We start from the raw sequence: 20,182 nt of genomic DNA on the forward strand, positions 1-20,182 counted from the left end.
GGTAATACCATGATGGCAAAGAGAGAATTCAGAGAACTGTGAATGATCATGCAAACTGGGATCTGATGGATTACTTGCGAGGCCTGGCTCATAATTATGGTTTTTGAATCTGAGAAATGATAGCAAGAGCTAGTCTAGTGGAGGCTAGAGAATGAGTTTGTTTACTTGACCAAACAGTATGGAACGATTTATTTTGCATTATATAATCTTGCAATATTCTGAAAATATTGGATAGAAAAATTAATGAAGAATATATATCGATATTGAAAGTTGGAAGGATATATTTAGAAAAATATTTGACCAGGAAATCTTACCGCATCCCTGGGTGGACAGAGATTCTTGGTATGAACTCTGACGAATCGTAGGGGTGCTTCACAATACAAACACTGGCGACATTTTTGTTCACAGCATATTGACTGTGGCGACATTTTGACAGTGACAATGTACTGACGCACAGTATTTTGTTGCATGACATTGTGACAGAGACATTTTTGTTTGCAACATATTGATGCACAACATTTTGATGTGCGACATTATGACATGATACGCACCTGCTGGGCTGCTACAACTGGCCCCTTGGTGAAAGTGTTCAAGAACTTGTGGGACAAATCTCACAGGTAAAACAATGTGAACATAGACTGCCTCTTCCATGTCCTGCCTTCAGAACCCGCTGAATGGAATGGTTCTTTTTGTACACCACAGACGGACCCATAGCCCTAATGTCGTGGGCCTGAAAGGTTGCCACAAGGAGATGATATTCCTTTCCTCTCGGCCAGTGCTGATGAAGTCTTCTGTGAGCCAATCTGTGAGTAGACGTCCTTTTCAGATACTGTCTCAAGGCCCTGACAAGGCATAGAACCATCTTGTCCTCATCTCCCCCTACAGTCTTTCAATGAGGGAATGAAGAAACACTAGAACCTTACTTCCTGGACTATGGTGTACTGGGTCTTGGCCCAGAAGTCAGGGACGTATTCCATTGAAACAGAGGACCACCCTTCTGTGTGTGAGACTCTGCACAATAGGACAGTAGTTTGCCCACCCTTTTCACCAATGCTAGGGCAAGGAGGAAGACAGTCTTCAATGTCATTTCCTTATCTGTCACCTTCTTGAGCAGTTTGCATGGGGCTTTTCTCAGGAAGGCTAGTACCTTGGTCACATCCCACTCACCAGACCTCAAGTCTTTCAGGGGCTATCTCATTTCATAGTACTTGATGATGGCAAACAGTTCCCAGCCATTTGACAGGTCTCTCCCCCTGGACCTGAAAACATGGGCTAGGGCTGCTCTATACGCTTTCACTGCTGGGATAGAAAGGCTCTTCTCCTCTTGAAGGTACAGTAGGAAGTCTGCCACCTCTCTTATATAGAGATTTTGAGTGGAGCCGGAGGGAGTCTACCACTTGATGGTACCCTCTGTTGTGTTCCTGAACTAGAAGGTCAAGGGCTTCCAGGATCTGCCTTGGGATGTCTCTTAGGAGGTGGAGTAGATCCACGTACCACTCCACTTGTGGCCACAGGGGCGCCACTAACATCATTCTCAGCCCATGGGATATGAAGAACCTGTTGATAACCCTCCTTAACTGGTTGAATGGAAGAAAGGCGTAAATGCCCATGTTATCCCATGGGTGTTGGAAGGCATCCTTAGTGCTGATCTCTGGAAGTTTGCCTTTTCTTGCTGTGGCAAATAGGTCAATCAACAGACCCTGCCACATCTCTAAGAAGGGAATCAACCACTCTTTGGTGTAGGGACCACTCAGCACCTAATACATAACTCACCCTGCTCATTAGATCAGCAACGACGTTCTCTTTCCTGGGATGTACCTGACAGATAGGTCCAGATTCTGTTCAGCTCTGGGGAGAGGGTGTTGCCTTGCGTGTTTATGCAAGAGACTACCGTGGTGTTGTCGCTCACAACATCCACCAACTTCTTTTCCAACTTCTGCTAAGTGTTGGAATGCCATCCAAATAGCTCTCATCTCTAGCAGGTTGATGTGGCCCTCTTTCCCAATGAGTTCCCACATTCATGAAATGCACTCTCTTTCTACATGTGCACCCCATCCCCTTTGAGATGCAACTGAGAGTACCAACTTCTTAGGAAGCTAGGATCAGCCAATCGTCCATGTATCTCCGCAGCCATATGACCTTGGTGTGTGCCCAGACCAATACCAGCTGGAAGACCACTGGGGAGAAAGCCAACCGTTGGACTCTTCACACGTGGTTTGTACAAGATTGTACAAGCTTCTCTTGTACAATCATGTTCCCTACACAAAACACACATAGAATGTGGATCTACAGCAATTGGGGACATCAACTTGATACATGGCTTGCCCTTGCCCATACAATGATGATAATCTGGTTTCACATCCTCCATCATAGCCAAAAACACACTCAGAAAATGCAACAAGCCAAGTGAAGCACACGAGGTCAGACAAAGGATGTCACTGAACGTTGTTCCTTTTCCACTAAAAAAGAATAATAAACACTACCCTATCATAACAACACAGAGCTACAGGAGGAGAAAACACCACTAGAAGGGGAAGAATCTGCGACAAAAAATAAACAAGGGCCCTAACGTGATACACGCACAAACAAATCTCAACTACACAATACCAAAGATAAACAGACATCCGCCCGGCAATAAGTCCGTGAGCAAAACGTGTGAGCTACCCACATCTCTGGTCAAAGGTTAATATACCCAACGGGCATTTGTTTCTTTTTAGTCAGCAGTCAGCAGCAGTGCGTCATAGCAATGAGTACCCCATCCATGAAAGTGTAGGTTCGAATTCTCGTTGGAACAAACGCGAATTTAAGTTCCAGGCATTCAGAATGATTTTTACAGTTACTTTTTTCTCATTTTGTTGCAGGTAAAAAAGAAGACTGTGATTCACAGTTAAGTTGTTTGCTACTAGACCAGTCCACAACATATCTCAAAAAGTTTTGAATGGATTTACCTAAAGATTTTTCTTTGGCCTCATCGGTTCCAGCACTTTTTCCTTGGCCAAAGTTTTATATTCCAGTTAACACCTGGTTCCTTTCCACTCTTCTGCCTTTCCTATATCCTCTGCATTTGCTTCTGCAAGTATTCTCAAATTTACTCTCACGCCTTCACACAAGATTGATGGTCTCGTGTCATTATTGCAAGCAAATCTGAGATTTTAGGGAGTTCTACTCAAGCTGAAAGCAGTCAGATTTGCCTTTTACCCAGACACCAGTATTTAGTGGAAATCTTAATAATAATAATAATAATAATAATAATAATAATAATAATAATAATAATAATAATAATAATAATAATAATAATAACTAAAAAATACTTACAGTAGCATGAGTCTTGAGGGGGAGAAACAAATCCACAGTTATGTATGGTACCCAAACATAACTGTGGATTTGTTTCTCTAATAATAATAATAATAATAATAATAATAATAATAATAATAATAATAACAGAGAGAACAATTCACATTTATGTAACTATACAAAATTATCAATTTTTAAAAACTGAATCTTTACAGAGATTTTGATTCTGACTAATAAGAGATGATAAGCTACAAAGTGAAAACAACAAGCCGAGATAAGTTCTTTACAATCGACCAGTTTCCCTTTTCGTAAACAACTTATCTTGGCTTTTTGCTTTTACTTTGTTGGTAGCATTTCCTCTCTTAGTCAGAATCATAATCCCCTTGTAGAGATTCACTTTTTAAAAATTAATAATTTTGTATATACATGTAACTGTGGATTGTTCTGTCCATTACTTTTTTTTTTCTCTATCTCATTTATCCTATTCGACTGGGTGGTAGTTCCTCATTGGATGGGTGGGCATCGTTCTCAGCTAGCACTCTGCCGGGCCCGAGTTCGATTCTCCGACCGGCCAATGAAGAATTAGAGGAATTTATTTCTGGTGATAGAAATTCATTTCTCGTTATAATGTGGTCCGGTTGCTAGGTAACCAATTGGTTTTTAGCCACGTAAGATACATCTAATCCTTCGGGCCAGCCCTAGGAGAGCTGTTAATCAGCTCAGTGGTCTGGTTAAACAAAGGTATACTTAACTTTTCGACTGGGTGGTATTTATAGTGTGGGGTTCCAGGTTGCATCCTGCCTCCTTAGGAGTCCATCACTTTTCTCACTATGTGCGGTGTTTCTGATAGCACGCTTTTCTGCAAGAGTCCTGGAGCTACTTCGGCATCTGGTTTTTCCAGATTCCTTTCCAGGGATCTTGGGATCGTGCCTAGTGTTCCTATGATTATGGGTACAATTTCCACTGGCATAACCCATATCCTTCTTATTTCTATTTTCAGGTCTTGATACTTATCAGTTTTTCTCTTTCTTTCTCATCTACTCTGGTGTCCCAAGGTACTGCGACATCGATGAGTGATATTTTCTTCTTGATTTTGTCAATCAGCGTCAAGTCTGGTCTACTGGCACGTATCACCCTATCTGTTCTGATACCATAATCCCAGAGGAACTTTGTCTGATCATTTTTTATCACTCTCTCAGGTTGGTGTTTGTACCACTTATTACTGCAGGCTAGCTGGTGTTTCTTGCACGGACTCCGGTGGAGGGCTTTTACAACTGAATCATGCCTCTTTTTGCACTGGTTCTATGCAAGCGCCGGACATTCGCTTGCTATGTGGTTTATGGTCTCGTCTTTCATATTGTACCTCTTGCATATGGGTGAGATGTTATTTCTGTCAATTGTTCTTTGGAGATATCTGGTTCTTGGGGTCTGATCTTGTGCCGCTGACAGCATTCCCTCTGTTTCCTTCTTGAGTTCTCCCCTCTGTAGCCATTGCCATGGTTCGTCTGTCTCATGTACTGTCAGTGCATTGGTTTGCTGAGCCATTCCTCTGCTCTGTTTTTCATTATTATTATTATTATTATTATTATTATTATTATTATTATTATTATTATTATTATTATTATTATTATTATTATTATTATTGGAGAAACAAATCCACAGTTTTTGTATAGGGAACCATACGCAACTGTGGATTTGTGTCTCCATTTCCAAACTCATGCTACTACTACTATTATTATTATTATTATTATTATTATTATTATTATTATTATTATTATTATTATTATTATTATTATTATATTATTATTATTTTATTATATATATGATGTTTTGACTATATATTGGTGCTTGGGTACAGAGACAAATATGACTGCTTTTGGCTTGGGTAGGGTGTCTAAAAGCTCAGACTTGCTTGCAGTGATGGCATGAGACTATAAATCTTGTGGTGCAGGCGTAAGTGTAAATCTGAGAATCCTTGTAGACGTAAATGCAGAGGATTTAGGAAAGGCAGAAGAATGGAAAGGAAGCAGGATTAATGAGTTGTGAAAATGTGGTTGTGTTGCACATCACTGGTGTACTATACGGTCTGTCTGAATGAAAAAGTTTCCTAAGGAATCAATCACCTCGGGAAAATTCACCGCCATGATTTCCACAGTGGTAAATTAGTAAGAAAATGAGAATAGGGAAAAACAAAAGAGAACGGAAAAGTTATATATTTTGTTTTGCTTCAAGAAGTGTCTTAGTACCTCTCTCTCTCTCTCTCTCTCTCTCTCTCTCTCTCTCTCTCTCTCTCTCTCTCTCTCTCTCTCTCTCCACACGGTCAATTTCAGTTTCTCCAGGCAAAGGGGACTCCATTTAGGCTCTGAATAGAGATAATACGTTTATGGGTGGCCACCTACAACCATGCCTTTTGTGGCGAACCATTGTTCGAGAGGCGGAGTGAGAGTCCTTCAACAACGAAAGGAAAGATCCTTTTGGTTCTTTTCAACCTCTTCTGAGAGATTAACTCTACTCTCAAGAATATCAACCCAAAATGAAGGTGTCCACCCCCTCCCCCCCAGCCTTTAGTAACCCTTCGAAGGTGTTTTCAATCACTTTGAGTGAAGAACTGGTTGGGAGTATTCGTGGTAGGATATCATGCCATATTCACAATACATAAATGATTTATCAAAGTTAATAGCGCTTTAGTGCAACGTCTAATTTCTTTAACCTTTAGTTTTTTTTTTTGTGTGTGATGTCATGCCATTTTATTCAGCGCCTCAGTCAGTCGATCACATGATGTATTTTATTCATACCTAATCTTAATAAACCATTAAGTTTGACCTTAACCTTTTTAAATGCATTTAGGGAATATTAATCACAGACTTTATGTCCTGTAATGAGTCCGAGCATATCAATATTAATGTAATAGGTTGATGGTTCATCTCTTTTTTTTTCTGCTATCCTGTTTTATATCCGCTGTTCTTGTAATAATAATAATAATAATAATAATAATAATAATAATAATAATAGCTACAGACCAGAGAGGGATATTAACACTATTCATACAAAAGAGGGATACTGACATTTCAATTAGCGAATATATAATAATAATAATAATAATAATAATAATAATAATAATAATAATAATAATAATAATAATAATAATAATAATAATAATAATAGTTACAGACAAAAGGTGGATACTGACTTTCTATTTATCGTAAATAATGTAGTAATAATATTAATAATACTAATTTATTATAATAATACCTAACGACAAAAGAGGGATATTGACATTTTATTTATCGAAAAAAAAAATAATAATAATAATAATAATAATAATATAATAATAATAATAATAATAATAAGAGATTAAGACGACATTTCATTTGGGTAAAATAATAATAATAATAATAATAATAATAATAATAATAATAATAATAATAATAATAATAATAATAATAATAATAATAATAATAATAAGAGATTTAGACGACATTTCATTTAGGTAAAATAATAATAATAATAATAATAATAATAATAATAATAATAATAATAATAATAGATTAAGACGACATTTCATTTAGGTAAAATAATAATAATAAAAAAATAACAATAATAGATAAAGACATTTCATTTAGGTATAATAATAATAATAATAATAATAATAATAATAATAATAATAATAATAATAATAATAATAACGAGATACAAAAGAGGGAGATTAAAATTTTCGAATTCTGGAAGCAATCCAGATCGAAGAAAGCAGAAAATAAAAAAATTTAAAAAAAAAAAAATTACAAAAGATAAAAAAAAAAAAAAACCGAAGCAGGGTTTCGACACCCAGTCAGAAAATGACACGGCGCTTTTTGCGCGCGCAGACGCAGGCACAACCGGTTCCTCTCTGGTACAGACATGCCGCCCGACGGAACTGTAATGACGAAGGAGGCGTTTCTCCAACACCGTACGCCAAGGGCGAAGACTTCGAGCATATATAAGAGAACCCGGGCGACTGTCCGTCATCGTCATTCTGCTTCTGCCTTCGTGCTTTCCGAGTCTCAAGCAGGTAAGTTCAAGGTGGCCCTGGCTGGGTATCCGGGTATTGTGTTCTTCTTCTTCTTCTTCTTCGTCTGTGACGGGGATTCTGTCGTGATCGTTAAGTTATGTAGTATGGCTAGTTCATAGAATCCCATTTGCTGAATTTTGTGTCAATTTTAGTCTCAATCCACTTGAAATGATAAAATAGCAAATTTATCTTTCATAAAAATACAATTTCCGACACGAATTCTGTCATTAACGTTAATATTATGCAGTGTGACAAGATCACCGAATCCCATTTGTTGAATTTATTATGCACTTTGCTTTCTCACACCCCACATGAAACGATAAAACAAAAGAATTGTCGTTTAAGAAAATACAATGTTATTTCTGTGACAGGAATTCTGTCATTATCGTTAATATTAGATACTATGACTAAATCAGAGTCCCATTTGTTGAATTTAGCATGTATTTCTTTCTCGCAACCCACTTAAGATGATAAACCAGTAAATTTATCTTTTATAAAAGTGCTATACTTTTTCATTTGTATTCATGCAGCTAATACTGCAACTTACAGGACACGTTAAAAAATATACATTCCGGTATACGTTTGCAGAATTTCTACTAATATTAACTGAAGTTCGAAAACCTTAGGGGCAACTTAGAATAAGAAAGATTGTCCGAAGATATTCAACGGATTTAAAACTACTTTTTCCCTAAATAGCCATCAGTTCTGCAACATGAAGAGATAGTGTAGATTTCTCGTTAGAAATTGGCGTCAGTAGTGTGATTTGTGCTGTTAGGAAGATAGTACTAATATTTCCAGCCTCTCCACTTGACTGTCCAACACCTTTTGGGTAACCTTGCTCAAAATGCCACTTCTCAGGACAGACTTATAGCTTGGTATCTCTGAATCTTGATCAGGGTTGCAAACTGCCTCCTGAGGATCTGAACCAACTACCCTGTTTTCTTAGGATTCCAGCACTCTCCTAGTTATCCTTGCTGTGGCCAGCAGTACAATTTTCTGGAGCAATCCTGACTCGAGGTTTGTTTAATGATGGAAATATGTAGACTATGGCAAGCTGAATTGCTGAGGTGGTAGTAGTACTCATTAGCCTGGCAATCTGAAGGTGTCTCCTGAGGTCCTCTGGGATTACTTCTAGTACTCCCAGGGGAAAAGGTATTACTTCCACTTTAGCACTTCAGATGCCAGGCTAACAGGCACTACTCCCACTTCAGCACTTCAGATGCCATGCTAACAGGCACTACTCCCACTTCAGCACTTTAGATGCCAGGGTAATAGGTAACACTTCCACTTCAGCTTGCCATAGCCTCCCTATTTCCATCTTTAAATCTTGATACTTTCCTATTTTTCTATCTTTTATGTCGTCATTATTATTTTATGTTGTTATTATTAAGCAGATGGAAGGAGCAATAAGTCAGATTTCATGACCCGAGAAGCGATGTTTTGAGCAAGGTAACGTTAAAGGTGATTGACAGCCAAGTGGAAAGGCGCCAAATACAGGGGATGAAAAGTAACAGACAGAAGGCAATGCAGCTGCAAATTTTAGCCCAGCCTTCACGACACAATACAGAACACTCCACAGACAACAACTTAAAACGAGAAGACCTCTCTTGTTTACAGAAAAAGACATTTTTTTTATCTTCTGAATATTTCCTGAATATCTGATTTTCTTTCAAGTTGCCTTTGGAGTTCTGGAATTCACGTTAATACTATTAGAAATTGAAGAGAAAAAAGTACATCGGAATACTTATTTCTCAACGTTGCCACGTTTCATCATTGGTTGCAAAATTGGCGACTGAAAAAATATTGTAATGCTTTAAAAAACACATTTTCCGTTTTGTCCTTTTATCAAGTTCTGATTATCTAACTTCTTTTAATAATTAGGAAATGATTGTGATAATCATGATGACATTTTTCTTTTTGTGCATGTAAAATAACTGTTCAGCAGACGACCTTTGGAAAGCAGGAAATTTAGAAGGCCATTTTAACATTAAATATTTACTTGAAAATAACGATTAATAGGCTACTGACTGTAAGGCAGAAAATATAATTTAGATGGCCTCAAGTTACGAGCTATCTACGTTCTTTGTACTTTATACGGTTGCTGTCGTCGTGAAGTGTATTACAAAGGAATAAGCAGCGTTGATTTGCTTCAGCAATCTTACACCGACCATATTTGACTGAATTCAGTTCTTTAACCAAAAGTGGTTTAATATCTGAACAAGTTGTGAACTCCGCGTTTAGATTTCCAGTCGTCCAACCGGGCCGAAGCCCCTCTTACCACTGGCTCCTATATATAGTATAGATTATGGAATTTCGTTGGTATTTAGCCAATACCTCAAGAAAATACTCTTACATATTCATTTTGGAAGAGGTTTTTCTGTATAGATTCTGACTTACAATTGTGTACAAGGATTTTCTCAAGAATTTATCATAAAAATCACCATCAATGAACTTTAGAGAAGTGACTCCGTTAGGATTCAACTTTGTACAGATCTTTTACCTTTGATTCACTTCTGCAATGACATTTTCAAAGCCGCTGTTGGTTGGCCAGCCAGGGAGGTTAACACCTCCCTCTCTATTCCACATCCTAACCGGTTACACCCTTGGACAAGGGCCCGTCACGGCATAAGGCCAGCCTACCCTAACCTAACCTAAACCACCCAACCTCTCAAAGTCTCTTATCCGGTTTCAAGATACAGAGATACAAGAAGTGCAGTAAGTGAATTTTATATGAACATATTCTTATCCGCTACTTTGGAAGTAGGCTACATAACGTTAAGTATTCCAGAAATAATCTTCCTTCAGTGGCTTTCATAAGTTGAAGAGAGTTCTCGATGTTTCTCTGATGCGAAATATTCCTTCGCCTTAATTTTTCGGACATTTTTCACATTGTTCTTATTTAGATAAACGATCATTTGTTTTTGTTTTTATCCGTTCCGTTCATCGATGCTTGTTGCACTTCTTCGCTGTTTCTCATTCTTCTTCTTTAACTTTATTTGGGAAGTCTGCCGAGCATGTTAATGATCTTCTCTAACTCTTCTAATTATGAGTAGGTCACTAATAATAATAATAATAATAATAATAATAATAATAATAATAATAATAATAATAATAATAATAATAATCCTTTTTACGTTGAAGACTATTCAAACCCATTTTCTCAATACATTTTAAGACAAAAAGAGGTAAATTAATACCCTACACTGAACGTTTCAGATACAATAAATCAATGGACGGACACTCTAATGCCTTTTTTTTTTTAGTCCAGGACCTAAAATAAGAAGCAAAAAGAAGAGAAGGGAAGAACAGTGAGGTTTTACCACGAGGGAAGCCCCTTAATGGAAGAGAGGTGACAGGAGTTAGGAAAACAAAAGCAGGGAGAGAATTCCAAATTTGTAATACTACTATTATTCCTATTACTGGTGATAATAAAAAGAAAAAGAAGTACAGTAGTATATAAGGGAAGCCCCTTAATGGAAGAAATGTGATAGGAGTTAGGACAACAAAAGCAGGGAGAGAATTCCAAATTTGTAATACTACTATTATTCCTATTACTGGTAATAATAATTATAAAAAGAAAAAGAAGTACAGTAGTATATAAATTAAGACTTTTGGCAAAATATCCCTGTAGTGATTTTCATTGCCAAATGTCATCAGAATGTCAAGAAAAAAAATTATCAAATACATAATTCTCTATTTATAAAAACGTAGCAAAGAAAATGCATTAACAGCCTAAACCGTTTCTCGTTTTTTCTTTTTTTGTCAAAACAACAAACAAATTCTAAAATTATAGCGTCATTATCTCCGGGAATTTTTTTTAATAAACTTAGGAATTTTCTATCAGTACAGATTTTTGTAATTAATCGTTATGCCTAAATCTGTTTACATCCCGTCGCCGAAAAATTTAAATTTACATCCTGTCCCAAAAAAATTTAAATTTACATCCTGTCCAAAAAAAATTTAAATTTACATCCTATCCCAAAAAATTTAAATTTACATCCTGTCCAAAAAAAATTTAAATTTACATCCTGTCCAAAAAAATTTAAATTTACATCTTGTCCAAAAAAATTTAAATTTACATCCTGTCCAAAAAAATTTAAATTTACATCCTGTCCCAAAAAATTTAAATTTACATCCTGTCCAAAAAAATTTAAATTTACATCATGTCCCAAAAAAATTTAAATTTACATCCTGTCCAAAAAAATTTAAAACCTGTGGAAACTTAATCTTGTTCATGCCACTGTATATGCAATTGTTTATCAATGTTGCCTTGCCACTACCAGTTTTTTCACAAACTCTTATGATCAATTCTTCCATTATAGTTGGAAGTCTTAAGATTAGATTATTCTTGCTGTTGTCTTCAAAAGTTTGTATGAATATATAAAGTCCCTATTGCCTTCAAAACTTAGCAGAGAAAGCACTTCAGAAGTTTTAAAATGAATTATTTGTCCAATTGTCTTCAAAGTTTCATGGATGCATCACTTTTCCCATTGTTTTCGAAGTTTTATGAATGGACAAATCTTCCAGAAATTATAAGGAACTTATCTGTCCCTTACTTGTTTCCAAAAGAGTTTTAGCAGATCGCTCTTAAAACTTCTGAAAGCATGTGGAAGTTATTCATGTAAGAATTACCCTTGCCACTGTCTACAAAAGGTTTAGAAACATGTCACACTCCCAGATGTCACCAAAGGTGTTAAAATCTAGCACTCTTGTCAACCGCTCTCAGAAGTTCGAAGAATGAACAAGTTCCACGTGCTTTCAAAAGTTTTAAGAGTTTGTCATTCTTCTCTACTGTCACCCGAGGTTTAAAGCGCGTAAAACACTTTCAACTTTCTTCGGAAGTCTCAAAAATACTGTTTTCAAAAGTTTTAAAATACACGTAACGAAAACAAGGACCTTCGGAAGTTCTGAGACTTTTATCGATTGCAACTGCCTCCAGAAGTTTTGCGATGTGGAAGTAACCCTTCAAGAAATTAAGAGAGCATATTAAACCTAGAACTGTGTTCTGAGGTTGTAAGAACTGGCGTCTCAGCCTGTTTCAGAAACCTTAAAAGCAAATACTTGGTCAACTGCCCAGAAGGTTGTAGAATGTGCAAACCATTCAACTGCCTAAAAGTCCACCAACAGATCACTCTCCCATTTTCATTTCAGGTAAAAATGCAGCCTCAGTCACTTGTTGTGGTTTGTGTCATCTTACTGGCACGCAGTGGCATCGTCTTCCCTCAGCAACCAGCAACGAACCTGACACAGCCTCTGCTGAATATGCCAATGGAAGAGTTGGCCCAGAACATGAAGACCCCAGCCACTGTCGACTTTCACACCAAGTGCATCCTTGAAGAAGGACCGTGCAACGCAGTTGGTACAGCCCTCAAATGTAAGAATTCATTACCGTACGTCTGTTTGTATGAAAATGGAATGGAATATGGAACTTAGGCCAAAGGCCAAGCGCTGGGACCTGTGAGGTCATTCAGTGTGAAAGGGAAACAGGGCAGTAGAAAGGTTTAAAAGGTGTAACAGGAGGAAAACCTCGCAGTTGCACTATGTAGCAATTGTTAGGAGATGGTGGAAAGTAAGATGAAAGAAAGATAATACGAGCGGAGGTACAGTTAAAGGAATGAAAGGGGTTGCAGCTTGAGGCCGAAGTGACGCTGCAGAACTTTAAGTACCTGCTAAAGTGCACCACTTGAGGTGAACTGACGGTTCGTATGAAAATGAATTTCAAACACTTTCTGGTATGTATACAAATGTCAGGAACAGATAAGTAGGTAGTTAACATACTACACAAATTAGTCAGTAAGACAGAAACTGTGAAATAACACAATGGCACCATAAGTAACATGACACACGTCTCTCCTCAGCAATTCTATGGGACCCCGCGCCCGGACAACCAATCTGCCAAGGTTGCAGCGACTCCCAGATGCAACGCGTTCGGTACGTGATAGACACCATGAAGAAAGAGTACCCAGTCCATGCCTGCAAGATCAGAGCCAAACTCGGAGAGGTCAGGCCCATCTTCACTGACATGAAATGCTGAAGATCGAGATCACCTGTGCAAGAACATCACACCTGTTCTAATTTTTGTGAGATGACTGAATTCATTATCTTTGCTTCTTTGTTTCTGTTCTAGCATCCTGCTTCAAAAAAAAACCCTGAGCCTTTCTTTCTTGACTGCATTTTCAAGCTTTTGAATCTGTGCTCCAAGGAGTCAATGACTGGGTAAATAATAAAGAAGTTATTGCGTCGTCTTTGTTGTGTGTTGTTATTAAAAGTTTCTGCATTTCTGATGTTTAATTTACGAGAATACAGACCTTTTAAGATCCGAAGAAGAGGGAGACTTAAACGTAATGCAAACGTAGTAAGCGCTATGGCTTCCTAATAAACTAAGACGAGCAATATTCCACAAGTGCTTATTGCTGGAGAAGTTATGTCCGCTTTCCTTGTTGTTTTATTAACGTTATTTTGTCCATATATAAATACCTATGCACACACACGTTATATATATATATATATATATATATATATATATATATATATATATATATATATATATATATATATATATATATATATATATATATATTATATATATATATAATATATATATATATATATATATGCATAGATAGATATATATATATATATGGACATAATATATATATACATAATGTATGTGTACACATATATATGCACAGATATATATATACATAATATATATGTATATGTATATGTATGTATATATATATATACATACACATATATATAAATTATATCACAAACATATTACCACGAGTGGGATCCAGAAGTGACAGCCGGCAGCCTCCAAATCTGTTATTGTATTGATTGGAGGAATACAAATGGAATATAAACCCAAATTTGTGCATCACAGCCCATTAACTCTAATACAGAGGAGTAGTGAAATTTTATATATATATATATATATATATATATATATATATATATATATATATATATATATATATATATATATATATAAACCTACACATGTATACATATATACATATATATATGTTTATATATATACATCATATATGTATATATACATATATATTTACGGTCGAATTTTATAAATAAATAAATATATATACGATATATATATATATATATATATATATATATATATATATATATATATATATATATATATATATATATATATATATATATATATATATGCTAGCTGGCCAACTCAACACTGCCGAGAAAACTCTGAATGACAGCCGATCATTTACCTTAGAAAGGAAGTAACGCGTGGTGTGGTTTTGATTAATATGTTTATTTAGAGCAATGAATTCTAGACAGAATTATAAATCACATTAAATAAAAGCATTTTCAATAATAGTACACATAATTTACACGACAAAGAATCCAAAAAAATGCAGGAATATATATATATATATTTTTTTTTTTGCCGTGCTACTCAGCCTACACTGAGCAAGTCACAAGTCAGTCCGCCGCCGCTGCAGAGCCCAATTCTCACAGTCTGCATGCTCAGTACCAGTCACACCAGTCCAAAATGTTGTCCTCTGGCCGGGTCTTTGCCAGGACCCGCAATAAATAAGGTACCCTAAAGGCAGGGGTATGGGTTTGAAACCTACGCAAGACATTTCTTAGGTCAAATGAGGGCTGCGTGGAAAACTTTGTCTAGATCAGTCAGTTAGTTCGGGTTTCTACAGAGCACAAACTTACATACATGCAAGTTTACAAGTTTAGTTAAATTGACATTTATATATATAGAATAGACATATGTATGTATGTATGTATGTACGTATGTATATATATATATATATATATATATATATATATATATATATATATATATATATATATATATATATATATATATATATATATTATATATATTATATGTAATTATAATTTATTAACAAAGCAAATAGAATATACCACAGAGGTCCCACTAACAACAGACTAATAGATTTTAATGACAAAATAAAGGTTCTGTACGACGAAAACATCCATAAAAGCTACAGAACACCTCATGTCTAATAATCCTTATTATTCTCCATGATCCCAAATTCATCGGGAGCTCGCTCATTAACGAATACTTAAAGAAGAAAGGGGAAGAAGCCAGAGTTTACAATACACCATGCAGCAATTGTAATGAGATTTACGTGGGGGAGACGGGTAGATCCATCCCACGAAGATTAACAGAGCACAAAAGATCAGTATGCTTCAGAGAGTTCGGGGACTTTCCTACATATTAGCGATAAAGGCCATACCATAAACTGGAGTGCAGCAAAGCTGGTTTTCGAAAGTAACTATCCGTAAAAAGTGAAGATGCTGGAATCTGCTATTATCAATCAAACCAACGATATGAACTTGTCAGGAGGACATTGGAAATCGGATGACATCGATGATTTAATCATCAGGCCTCTTCTCAAGCAGGTGATCTAGAAAATACGACCACTAGACTCGTTGCCAGACAGGAGTTAATGAGGCCCAAAACGCCAGGGAAAAGCTTAATTTCCATCCTCCTGGGTAAACAGTCACATGCATATCAACAGCGACGCACTGCCACACATCATGTCCATATTTTACCAGTGACCCGGGCCGCAGGAAGGAGGCGCTCGAAATATATGGATGCAACATTCAAGTAGTGTTTTATGGGCCTTTTATCTTCATATATTATATGTACATATATATATGTAAAATCTCTTAGTAACAACTGCTTTTATATATATATATATATATATATATATATATATATATATATATATATATATATATATATATATATATATATATATATATATACAATATATAATTATTTCACTACTTTGTATGAGAGTTAATATGTGGTGATCCACAAACTTGGGGGTACCATCCTTTTGCATTCCCCCAATCAATACAATAACAGACTTGGAGGTTGCCTACTGCCACTTCTTGGCTCCCACTCGTAGTAATATGTGATTACATGGCATCAAATTCTTGAATACCATTCATCTAAAGGCGATTTTCAAGTTTCAAACATTTTCCAGTTTCTAAAATTCATTCAGATCGAGGATCGATAGTATTCCAGTATAATAAATACCAGGTGTCCAATACGACACTATTGTCTGTTCTTCTTCTCTTTTATGATGTCATTTCCGGAGTTCCACTCTTTTTCGCAGATTTATCAGTTTTGCATCAGCCCCACTAGGTCTAAAATGGGACCCTAAATTATTCATGCATCTCCCGGCAACCCCAACATTGTTGGAATCTTTTTCTTGCTTGTTGTGGAGGGAAGGGGGCAGTTCCTTTGGTGGGAACATGACAAGACAAATAGCTCTGCAACAACGATGACCAAAAAAACAGTCATGTCATTCCATTGCAAGTTTGTCTGGGCACTGACCTCATCCCATCACCGCATTTCAACCTAATCCATTTCGAGTGAATTGGAATTAGAATATAAAATTTAGGCTAAAAGCCGAGCGTTGGGCCCTATGAGGTCAGTCAACGCTGACGGGAAATTGAGAGTAAAATGGTTTTAAAGGTGCAAGCTGCAACAGGAGGAAAACCTCGCACTTGCACTATGAAGCAATTGTTAGGAGAAGGTGGAAAGTAAGATGGAAGAAAGATGTTAAAGGACCAATTCAAGAGAAAATACTCTTCTCTTCTACACACCGAGTCAGGGATTATTATTATTGTTAATATTCAGAAGATGAACCCTATTCATATGGGACAAGCTCACAGGAACCATTGACTTGAAATTCAAACTTCCAAAGGTGTTCATTCGAAAGAAGTAACAGAAGGTAATGGGAAATACATGAAGAGGAGATCAGTTATTAAAAACGGGTAAATGAACAAATGAATGAATAAATAAATAAAAAGATACGGAAATTATCAAAATACAATGAGAATTGTATTAGGGTAGTAAATGCACTGCACCTTCGATTCAACTTCCGAGGTACCAATTCACGACATCCCCAGAGAGACAGTTCCACAGTCTAACGGTGTGAGGAATAAAGGACCTCTGGAACTGAAAAGTCCCAAAGCTTCGCACATTTACTGCATATTGTTGCTACTGTTCAGTGAATCTGGTTGCTCGGCAGGAAAAGGGGTTCAGGGATCAATTGTGAATGTGAAATATCTCTATTCAAATACAACTTATGAAAAATTGACAGACAAGAGACCATCCACTGATGGCCCAAGTCATAACTGCTAATACCAATCACTATCTGAAAAGATAAATCTATGGCAGAAGCAGACATCCACACCGGAGAACGGTATTCTAGTAAAGGAAGTACAAATGACCTAAAACAGGTTGCATTGATTTTATCAGATATAAATATATGAGGCCGTACGAACAACACCTAACTTTCGTGCGCCATTTGCTGAAACTTTCATTAGATGTTTCTCAAAAGTAAGATGTGAGTCAAAAGTTACAACTAGAATAGTTAAAGCTTCAGACTCATTCAGCAAAGTTCCATCCACCTGAAGGGGAGGGTGGGGTGGGAAAACTGTACGAGATCTGCTAATCAGTAGTGTTTTCATTTTACTGGAGTTCAGCCTCATACCCCACCGACTACACCATTCCCTGATCTGGTCCACGTCCCGACTGAGGCAGAGGGCAACTTCATTTCTCATAAGTGGAGACTTTACTACACCCACAAGTGCTGCAACATCGGCATACTGAACAATCTTGTTTTCCAGGCAACCATATCACCTGTATACACTAAAAATAACAGTGGACCAAGAACACTACCCTGTGGAACTCCAGACACAATAGGTCTTGGTTCACTGAAGATCCCATCAACAGCAACTCGCTGCTGCCTACCTGTCACGAAGTCTTGAATTAGTCCTAAAACATATCCGCCCACTCCAAGATTCTGAAGTTTATAAATAAGTGCCTTGTGATTTACTAAGTCGAAAGTACCACTAAAATCTATTTGAATTACTCTGCACTCAAAATCCCTATCAAGGTTCTCTTGCAAATGGCATATCAAGTCTGAGAGTATCGCAGGTACCTAACTGCGTTTGAATGGGCAATGGTTAAGTTTACCCATCAAATGGGACTCTTCAAGCTGAAGCTGTCCTGTTACATGCTTTTATTTAATTTGACTTCTGTGTCTGTTTGGGTCAAAACTTGTTTTTACATGTTTTTATTCAACATGACTTCTGCATCTCTGTCTGTCTGTCTGTTTGGGTCAAAACTTGTAACTCAATTTTCAACCAGTTCCCTTTGTCCGATGGACTTGAAATTTTGCATGGTTACTCAATCCTGGTGACATTATAACCTTACTTGATCAGTAGGTCAGCAATGACCTCTAGTGACCCTACAGTGACCTCTCCCAGTATCTCAGGATTTGTATGAATCTCCAGATTTTTCATACCTTCTTCAACTCGGTAGAATAAGCTACTAACTCTACGGATTTTCCAAACCCTCTTTGGCTAGACAGGATATCACGTTCAATTTCGTTAGCTACAATCATAAATCGGTTACAATTTCTGCCAAAACTAAAATGTATAAAATAAAGAAATATCATTTTTTACGCACGCTTTTATTAAAATGCACTAAAAAATAAAATATTATTTTTTGAGACACCAGCATTTTCTCACAATTAATCATGTCTCAAAAAATAAAAGCGTGGGCCCCAAACACGGAAGGAAATGCTACAAGAAAAGAAATATGTTTTCTTTACTTCTTGTAGCATTTCCTTCCATGTTTGGTCCCCACGCTTTTACTTTTGTAGACATGATTGTAAGAAAATCCTGGTTTTTCTCAAGAAATTATTTTTTACTTTTTGGTAGTGCATACTAATAAAAGAGAGTCTTGACCTTTTTTTTTTTATTAGTTACTCTTTTTGGCCAGGCTCATGTGAAGATTTTGGGTCAAAACTTGACATGTTTTATGAAGACAAGTAACGAAAGACGTTCCGGGAATTAGAAAAATTCATGAATGAGAATGTTAAATGATAAACACTTATGTATTTATTGTTATTTATGAAAGTCGACGAAGAATAGCTAAAAAATGATGACACCGATATTAATAATGACATGAACATTAAGAAAAATATATATAAAAAAATTTCAAGAATGCTTATTCTGAAATCAAATATTTTGCTTTTACGTCTATATTGGGCGGCAAATGAAAGCAATTAGATTGTTATAAATTCATATGGCAACCAGAACATGGCTATGCTTCAATATCTCCTAAACTTGGTAAAGCTTTGAGACTTCTGGTCCGATTTCACTCAAATTTTGTATGTGCCGTATCCGAAGTAAATATGACCACGAATTTACATCAATATATACGCCCACATCGTAAGGTCACGTGAGACATACATACGTATATACACGGACTATATATATATATATATATATATATATATATATATATATATATATATATATATATATATATATATATATATATATATATATATATATATATAGTGTGTGTGGCTCACGTGAATAGACCTCATGTTATGGGCAAATGTACGGATATAACTACGTTAACCAGTTTACTTTTCAGACACGGTATCATACATGTCAAATTTGAGGGAAATCAGGCCAGAAGTCCCGTAGTTTTACAGAGTTTTGATTATATTGAGGCATGGCAAAGTTATAATTTGCATATGAATTTACAATATTTTAATTCATTTGCTACCCAATACAGATGTACAAGCAAAATATTTGATTTTAGATAGGCAATCATAAAAATTTTATATTTGGGATTGTTTTTAATATCTTAGGAGTATTCACTACTACTGGCATAATTTTTTAATCACACACAAATAAACAAATAAATAAATAATATATATATATATATTTATATATATATATATATATATATATATATATATATATATATATATATAT

At 36.0% G+C, this 20,182-nt stretch overlaps 1 protein-coding gene and 1 long non-coding RNA gene across 5 annotated transcripts in view; one reads left to right on the forward strand and one right to left on the reverse strand.

Annotated features, from left to right (window-relative positions):
- Window positions 1-20,182, reverse strand: part of LOC136826699 (uncharacterized) — a 119,239-nt gene that overhangs the window by 65,121 nt on the left and 33,936 nt on the right. The gene's annotated exons all lie outside the window — the stretch shown is intronic.
- LOC136828732 (uncharacterized) lies at window positions 7,200-13,621 on the forward strand. Its single transcript, XR_010850203.1, has 3 exons — window positions 7,200-7,342; window positions 12,494-12,716; window positions 13,201-13,621. It is a non-coding gene; the product is annotated as an uncharacterized lncRNA (long non-coding RNA).

This window comes from Macrobrachium rosenbergii, chromosome 3, assembly GCF_040412425.1.
Source record: "Macrobrachium rosenbergii isolate ZJJX-2024 chromosome 3, ASM4041242v1, whole genome shotgun sequence".
NCBI lineage: Eukaryota > Metazoa > Arthropoda > Malacostraca > Decapoda > Palaemonidae > Macrobrachium > Macrobrachium rosenbergii.